At 49.6% G+C, this 9126-nt stretch overlaps 1 protein-coding gene across 2 annotated transcripts in view; it reads right to left on the minus strand.

Moving 5' to 3' along the window:
• Positions 1 to 9126, minus strand: part of nrxn2b (neurexin 2b) — a 794861-nt gene that overhangs the window by 58843 nt on the left and 726892 nt on the right. The window lies entirely within an intron of this gene.

Consider the following 9126-nt stretch of genomic DNA (forward strand, 5'->3'; position numbering starts at 1 on the left):
CTTAACCCAACTCCCTTTTTTTTTCGGAGCGCTGTTAGTGGTGACAGGACCCTGCTGCTTTTGGTTGATTACAGACACCCCCCCCCCACCCCCCACCCCGTCTGCCCACACCCCCGTCTCGCCCCTCTCCCTCTCCCCCGCCCTTGGGCTTGGGAAAGGTCAAAGTCATTTCCAGAGACGCTGTCGCTGTGGAGCTGAGGGGGATACAGAGAGGGAGGGAGAGAGAGAGGGGGAGAAAGGGGGAGATAGAGAGAGAGAGGGAGTGAGGAATAGAGGGATGGAGAGAGGGAGGGAGGGAGAGGGAGGGAGGGATGGAGAGACAGAGGGAAGGAGAGAGGGAGGGAGAGAGAGGGAGACAGAGAGGGATGGAGGGAGAGGGAGGGAAACAGAGGGAGGGAGAGATGGATGAGGGAGGTAGAGAGAGGGGGGGCTACTGCAGTGATTCAATAACGTACACACACACACACACACACACACCTGTGCACCTCAGCCTACTGCCACACACCTGTCATGTCTGTCAGCGTACCAAAATGGCGTTCTGGACTTCCTGTGTCCCAGCATGTTTCCCACAATGCTCTGTTCCTCACAGTTTGCGCAGTGAACGGTGTTCACTGGGCTCATATCTCATATTACCCCTCCCAGTGCATGCAATACATCTTCTTTTTAATTAGCTGTGTACACTCATTTACATACTAGCGATATGCCAGGTCAGTTACTGCTATAAATATATCATTAGCTTTAGCACAGTTTAAAGATTCAAGGGTGATTAAATATTTGGGACAGAATCATCAAAAAGATAAATTGAGCAGCGCACAAGGTCAGCTGGAAGAAGATATGTAAAATAAAAAAAATATACAAAATAAGTGCTGCGAACTAATTATAGCCACGGAAGCCTTGAGAAAAAATGACTCGCAGTTCATGAACATCCAGTAACACTTTTCATGGGTAATATCTTTAACGTGTCCCTGAAAACATACAGTAATTAACTGCAGCAGGAAAACACTGTTGCCCAGATTCACACCAACATCTGAGAGCTAAAACCAGACACGGCCCATATATGCAATGTAGGCCATTATCAATTAAACCATTTAACACACAGATATACGGCATTTCTTGCAAAAACAGTGCTGAATATTAGGTGGCCATTTTGAAAAAGCAGGGCTTTGGCTGGGGCTGGCTCCATCCCCCTGGTTTGTTAAGGGGTGCCAAAACGTTGTTGGCCTCGGTGTAACATTGGCAGAGCCACAGCTATGAATTCTCAGGCCAGAGAGAAAATATATATTTGGAGGGCCTCACCCAATATATTTTGGTAACAAAATAATTACTTAAAAAGAGCTACACCCCCGTATCCTGGCCCTGCTCAGACCTGGGCATGGGACCATGTGTCCAAGTTGCCCCCCCCCCCACCCCTCATAATAACAACATAATGCTCCCTGACCAGAGCCAATTGTTGCGTTTGGCTGTGGGCAGAAAGCCATCTCCGATTGCCACTGCTGCTCCAGCCATTGTGAGGCCAGTGGGGAGCCAGTCGCCGCTCCTGCACGCTGAGGTAAGTAGCGCCCTGCTGACTCCCACCCTCCCTCCCTGGGCCAGGGCCCGGCCTATTGACTCTTTCAGGTGTGAGGTCACAAATATGCAATTAGAGAGATTCTCAACTGAACATTCCCACGCTGATGTCACAATCGCTGCCGGTGATCGAAAGCAATGGGGTTCTAGAACACTGACTTAAGCGACTGAGAAAAACAGAATAAAGTTCCACATGAAAGTGATAGGAGGAACACTGCAGGACTATTGGCCAATGACAGGACTGGGGCGGCTCCAGGATTCCATTCCAGGACATGGTGCGCATTGCATTGCTGAGAATCACTGGCTGTGTTCGAAACGCCACACTCGCCTACTACTGCATACGCAACTTCAGGCCGATTGTCATTGAAATGGAGTACGAGTAGTATTTTAAGTATGCGGTTTCAAAAACACAGCCGCCATTCCTGCTGTAGCATGCATGCTAACGGAAAGGGTCGGGCCATTTTACAGCATGAGAAATTCTCCCAATCACAACAACATTCAGAAAGCCCTGCGGAGGTGGGGAAGGAGAAAAAGAGAGAGTTGCACCAGTGTAGTTCCAGCAGCCATTGTTGGTCTACAATTCACGTCTCTCCCTCCATTTCATCAAAAATTAATTCAATCCCCCAGCGCAGACCTTTTCCTCTGTAATATGAATACATAGCATTAGAGGGGGAGGGAAAAAAAATTGCGCCGACAATTTGAAGATATTAACAGATAGATTAGTGTGAGTGTTCCGCAACATTAGGACGTTCTGAGCCAGGAACGTAATGGGCCCATTAGGCCAGGAGGCTCTTGGGAGTTTGGGCTTTTTAAAGGTGATTTCTGTTCGCCGGTAATGACATTTTAATGGTGACTCCCCTAAGCTACATATCTCTGTAAAAAAAAAAAAACTGTAATCTCCCTGGGGTGATAGGGTAGGCTGCCATCACAATGCAAGGAGGCTGGGTGGTGGGTGAAGGGGGGGGGGGGGGGGGGGGGCGGCGGCAGGTAGCCTATTAGCAGGCTTGATTGAAATGGGCTTATGCTATTCAGACCTTAGCAGCCATTCAATTAAGTTTTTCCTTTCCCAGGTATTAGAACTGTGAAGGGCTGCAAAGGTATAATATTCTGTACACGGGTCAACAGAGTATGGCCTTCTATGAATAGTGTTTCAGAAGCACAACAGCACACCTTCATAGGAATTACTGTACATAGACATTCATATGTGCTATTATAAAAAACCTGCAAATAGGAATACGGTCTTATGTCATGGTTAATGAAACAGGTGCCATTACATTAAGACTTGTCAAATGACACAAACCAATGCCTACTTGTGGTTATTGTCGTTAATATTGTGTTTGATTTGCACTTTGTTGTACGTCGCTCTGGATAACAGCGTCTGCTAAATGCCACATAATGTAATGTAATAGCATTCATGAACGCCTATGTAGTGCTTATGACCGTTCTGTGTCATGCTCATGAAGTAGTTATATAGCTCTTATAAAGGACCACACTGTATATACAAAGTGTAAACACAAGGCGATAACATAATCATTGACACATTATCGACATGTCGCTGAACACAGAAACCGTAGCGAAACCTTTTCCAATTTAACGTGCCCCAGAGTACCCTGAGGCAGACCCCCCCCCCATGCCCCCAGTGGCTTAATGGAAACTTTAAATCCCAGGGTGACTGGCGGGGGTCTCAGAGACCCTGGCTCCTCAGTACAGGAGCCTCAGCCGGCCCGGGGAAAACAGACTCTTCCGCCGAGGAGAATAATCCTGGCTGCTTCTCGCCGTGGGTGATGATTGTGGCGGGGACAGTAATTCAGACGGCTCTTACGCGTCTCCTCTTTTCTCCCCGCCGAGAACATCCTCCCGTCACACCGCCGGCCAAAAATAGTCCTGCAGTCTGCAGCCGCGGCCAAAACCACAGCCAGGGAGACCAGACGGAGCGGAGAGGAGAGGAGACAGAGAGAGGAGGAGACAGAGAGGGGAGGAGACAGAGAGAGGAGGAGACAGAGGGGAGGAGACAGAGAGAGGAGGAGACAGAGAGGGGATGAGACAGAGAGAGGAGGAGACAGAGGGGAGGAGACATAGAGAGGAGGAGACAAAGAGGAGAGGAGACAGAGAGGAGGAGACAGAGAGAGGACGAGACAGAGGGGAGGAGAGGAGACAGAGAGAGGAGGAGACAGAGGGGAGGAGACAGAGAGAGGAGGAGACAGAGGGGAGGAGAGGAGACAGAGAGAGGAGGAGACAGAGAGGAGAGGAGACAGAGAGAGGAGGAGACAGAGGGGAGGAGACAGAGAGGGGAGAGGAGAGGAGAAAGAGAGAGGAGGAGACAGAGGGGAGGAGACAGAGAGATGAGGAGAAAGAGCGGAGGAGACAGAGAGGAGAGGAGACAGAGAGAGGAGGAGACAGAGGGGAGGAGACAGAGAGGGGAGAGGAGAGGAGAAAGAGAGAGGAGGAGACAGAGGGGAGGAGACAGAGAGATGAGGAGACAGAGGGGAGGAGACAGAGAGCGGAGGAGACAGAGGGGAGGAGAGGAGACAGAGAGGAGGAGACAGAGAGGAGACAGAGAGGAGAGGAGACAGAGAGGGGAGGAGACAGAGAGGGGAGGAGACAGAGAGAGGAGGAGACAGAGGGGAGCAGACAGAGAGAGGAGGAGACAGAGAGGGGATGAGACAGAGAGAGGAGGAGACAGAGGGGAGGAGACATAGAGAGGAGGAGACAAAGAGGAGAGGAGACAGAGAGGAGACAGAGAGAGGAGGAGACAAAGACGAGAGGAGACAGAGAGAGGAGGAGACAGAGAGGAGGAGACAGAGGGGAGGAGACAGAGAGGGGAGGAGACAGAGAGGAGGAGGAGACAGAGAGAGGAGGAGACAGAGGGGGGAGGAGACTTTTCTTAGGTTTTTGTCAAGCACGCTGAGATTGGTGGCCTGGGACCCACTCTGCAGATAAAGGTGTGTGTAGTTCTAAGCGCAGCGTTGTAAACAGAATGCTGTGTTTTCAGGTGGGACACGGACGGCTTGTCCTCCAGCAGGAAAATGAGCCTGAATTGCGTTGGCAAACCGGGGCGTCGCGCGGAACACACGAGCCGGGGGCCGAACCCCAGGCCGCGTGCCAAGCCGATCAATAATGCACGGCGGCCTGTTCGACAGGGCTGTAAACGCCGCGCCAGCCTGACGCAGGTGCCCGTGTTTCGGGACAGGACTCCAAATCGCTGCGTCAGCAGAGTGTCAGCTTCCGTCCCCAAACCGGCTGGCTCAGGCCGCTCCTGTTACTGCTGGAGTCTGAGGCCGGAGGAGTCACTGAGGGGGTGTGGCCCCCCCAGAGAACCGGACCTGGGTCGCATTTGGGTCTGCAAATTAAGGTACGTAACTGGGATCTGGAAGGTTGGTGGTTCAAGCCCCGGTGTAGCAACCATAAGATCCGCACACCCCAACTCCACATTGCTCCTGGGGGGGGATTGTACCCTGCTTAGTCGAATCAACTGTGAGTCACTTCAGATGAAAGCGCTAGCTAGGTAACTGTAATGCAATGCTAGATTTTTCATCATGCCTGGCACCCATATGAAAGACTAGCTCTGCCCCAGTCTGTACTGACTGACAGGCTAGTGCTAGGGCGACATGGCTCAGGCAGTAAGAGCAGTCGTTTGGCAGTCGGAGGGTTGCCGGTTCGATCCCCCGCCCAGGCTGTGTCGAAGTGTCCCTGAGCAAGACACCTAACCCCTAAATGCTCCTGACGAGCTGGTCGGTGCCTTGCATGGCAGCCAATCGCCGTTGGTGTGTGAGTGTGTGTATGAATTGGTGAATGAGAAGCATCAATTGTACAGCTCTTTGGATAAAGGCGCTATATAAATGCCAACCGTTTACCGTTTACCCCTGGTCTGTGTGTGTACAGACAGGCTAGCTCTACCCCTGGTCTGTATGTGTATAGACAGGCTAGCTGTACCCCTGGTCTGTATGTGTACAGACAGGCTAGCTCTACCCCTGGTCTGTATGTGTACAGACAGGCTAGCGGTACCCCTGGTCTGTATGTGTACAGACAGGCCAGCTCTACCCCTGGTCTGTATGTGTATAGACAGGCTAGCTCTACCCCTGGTCTGTGTGTGTACAGACAGGCTAGCTCTACCCTGGTCAGTGTGTGTACAGACAGGCTAGCTCTACCCCTGGTCTGTATGTGTATAGACAGGCTAGCTCTACCCCTGGTCTGTATGTGTATAGACAGGCTAGCTCTACCCTGGTCAGTGTGTGTACAGACAGGCTAGCTCTACCCCTGGTCTGTATGTGTATAGACAGGCTAGCTCTACCCCTGGTCTGTATGTGTATAGACAGGCTAGCTGTACCCCTGGTCTGTGCGTGTACAGACAGCGATGTCGCTGGGTGACCTTGCAGGGTGAAAGCACCACACAGATGGCCAGAGAATGTGAATGAGGCTAATCAGACTGCAGCAGGGCTATCAATTACACCTCTCTACAGCCAGAGAGAGAGAGAGAGAGAGGGGGAGAGAGAGAGGGGGAGGAGGGAGAGAGAGAGGGGGAGAGGGGAGAGAAAGAGAGGGAGAGAGTAGGAAAAGGGAGAGAAGGAGAGAGATGGCAAAAGCTGGCAAGAGACAGAGGGGAGGGGGGAGAGAGAGAGAGAGAGAGAGAGAAAAGCCCAGCAGATCCACGGCCCTTGAGGTGTTCAGAGATCAAAGGCTCCTCTCCGTGTTCCATCCTCTTTTGAAGATATCAGAACATGCTTCTATTTTAACCTTCCTGTTTAATCAATTTGGGGGAGGGGGGGTATCACAGGTTGTGGACAGTGTAACTGCCTCGGTGTCAGAAGGCAGCATACAGCTCCACTGATAACACTGCACTCTCAAGACAAAAAGGCTTTAGGCTCGACTCCTTAGGGGATCCCTTTAGGATCAACTCCAGAGAGGATCCCTTTAGGATCGACTCCATAGAGGATCCCTTAAGGCTCGACTCCTTAGGGGATCCCTTTAGGATCGACTCCAGAGAGGATCCCTTTAGGATCGACTCCATAGAGGATCCCTTTAGGATCGACTCCATAGAGGATCCCTTTAGGATCGACTCCATAGAGGATCCCTTTAGGATCGACTCCCTAGAGGATCCCTTAAGGCTCGACTCCATAGAGGATCCCTTTTTTAGTTCTTAATGGAAAACCCTCCGGAAAACCGTCTATGGCAGATGTCTAAAGTCTAATGCATTGTAATATAATGTAATGTAATGTGAAAGCTCCCAGATCTCTCACTTTCCCTCCGTCTCTCTTTCTCTCTCTTTCCTTCTGTATCCATCCCTCTACACCAGGGATCATCAACTCCTGACGGCCCTCGAATCCAAATCCAGCCCTGGTTTTCTTTCCTTCCGGGTAATTAAGGCCTCTGATTGGCCAGGCTGTCTCCCAGGAAAAGGGAGGGTGGAAAACCAGCAGTTCTCGGCTTGTCGTTTTGCGCTCGTGTTTCACAGTTCTGTTGTGATTTCCGTACTGTAAGAAGGATGATGGCGCACCAGCAGGTGTTCAAATTCGTCATTCCAACGCCCACCGTCGATTAACAGCCATCAAAACAGTTATTAGGCTTCTCAGGAAAATCGCTTCATCTCATTTTCAGGTAATATAATCTTATATACACTGTGGATTACCGCACTTACAGATAATTACAGATTCCTTTCAATAACAGACAAATATAGCCACGAATATGGTCCTCCAGGACTGGAGTTAAACCTGCAGACACTGCGGCCCCCCAGGACTGGAGTTAAACCAGCAGACACTGCGGTCTAATGAAGTTTGACACGCTTGCTCTGATCAAACTTTTCCTTTGATTCATTATCAATAACATATCGACTTAATGCAGAAGTAAATATGATGTTCCAATTACCTGTACATGTTAAATGAGAACTGTTAAGTTAAAACTTTTATCAGGTCCATGGAAATGTCCTCGGACAGAAGAATATTTTACTGTTATACACGTCAATCACAACTCTGAGAGATAGATGGAGAGAGGGAGAGAGAGGGAGAGAGAGAGTATGAGTGAAAGAGAGAGGGAGAGCGTGAGAGTGTGAGCAAGTTAGAATGATCGAGAGATGGAGTGAGAGGAGGAGAGGAAGAGGGAGGGAAAGAAACAGAGAGATAAAGGGAAGTAGAAAGAGAGAGAGAGAGACGTCGAGTCCAGCTGATACTAATCCGCGCTCCATTGCCCCTGCAATGGTCCATTTGACCGTGCGTTTTACCTTTTATAAAAATAATTGTCTCCAGTTTACCAGCAACACTTTTACAGGCCTGCATGACAGGGCCTGGCCAGAGGGGAGAGGAGGAGAGAGAGAGAGAGGAGGAGAGGGGGAGAGGGGGAGAGGGGAGAGAGAGAGGAGGAGGAGAGGAGGGGACAGTTTTACAGCTCTTTATTAGATCATGTGTGGAGAGAAAGACCCATAAATCTGCCCTTCCTTTTCATATTGATGTGGGACGTCTAAACACACACCCTCCCACACCCCAAAACCCACACCCTGTGCCTTCATTTAGCTCTTAAAAGGATGTGGAGACGATTGAGGCTTTGCTGGCTATCCAGGGGATTTACTCAGCTCACTCAGTGTCAACCTTTAATTTATTTTATCATGAGGAAATTCTCCAGAGATCCGGATGCCTGCACTCCCTGGCCTATGAAACGGGGATTTAGGCTGGGAGTCTGTGACATCACAAAGGGACAGAGCTGGCTCGTCACGGCTACAGGAGTAACATTGGCACTGATATATTACTGGTATATAACAGGTACCAATTTACAGGGACTTTAAGCAGACATTATGACATCACATTGGGGCCATTATGGTGGAGATAATGGAGGATTCTGACATCACAATGGGGCCATTATGGCATAATGGAGAATTCTTAAATCATTGACAGGCATTCCGAGACACTTATTGCCATTATGACAGGGAATATGTTGCGGTGTGGGCAACAGTCCTATATCAGGAAAATATGTCAGAATTAATAAGTAGCTCTGAATGGTTATAAATGATTATGACCCACACAAGTAGCTCCGAATGGTTATTAATGATTACGAACGACACAACTAGCTTCAAATGGTTATTAATGACTACAAACCACACAGCCAGCTCTGAATGGTTATTAATGATTACGACACCTACCATGCAACCCTATGAATGCTGCTGAAGGTTATGTGTGTGAAATGATTACCGCTGTAAAATAACTGATATTTCTCCCCGGAGTGTAACTTTAGACACCCTGCTGTCTACGGCTCTGGTGAGATGCAGGAAATAGACTCTGAATCGAGTTACCCATCAGAGAGGGAGGGCTTTGGGGTAGACCTCATCCCTTCCCCTTTTATAAAGAGACACAGGCTGGGATATCAACGAACTGGGAGAGGGAGCGTGGAACTTTTATCATCTCTTTGGAGAATCAAATTCTTTTCTAAGCTTTACCGAGCTTGTCTGGTGTATGTGGAACCTATGAAATACTCGCAAAAAAAAAAAAAAAACGCAAACCATGCCTTCCGGTGCTCTTGCTTGCCTCAACTGCACCAGACAAGATCAATTGAGCACAGAATCCAATTTGAATCCAT

The sequence above is a fragment of the Conger conger genome, chromosome 3 (genome assembly GCF_963514075.1).
Source record: "Conger conger chromosome 3, fConCon1.1, whole genome shotgun sequence".
In the NCBI taxonomy this organism is placed as follows: Eukaryota; Metazoa; Chordata; class Actinopteri; order Anguilliformes; family Congridae; genus Conger; species Conger conger.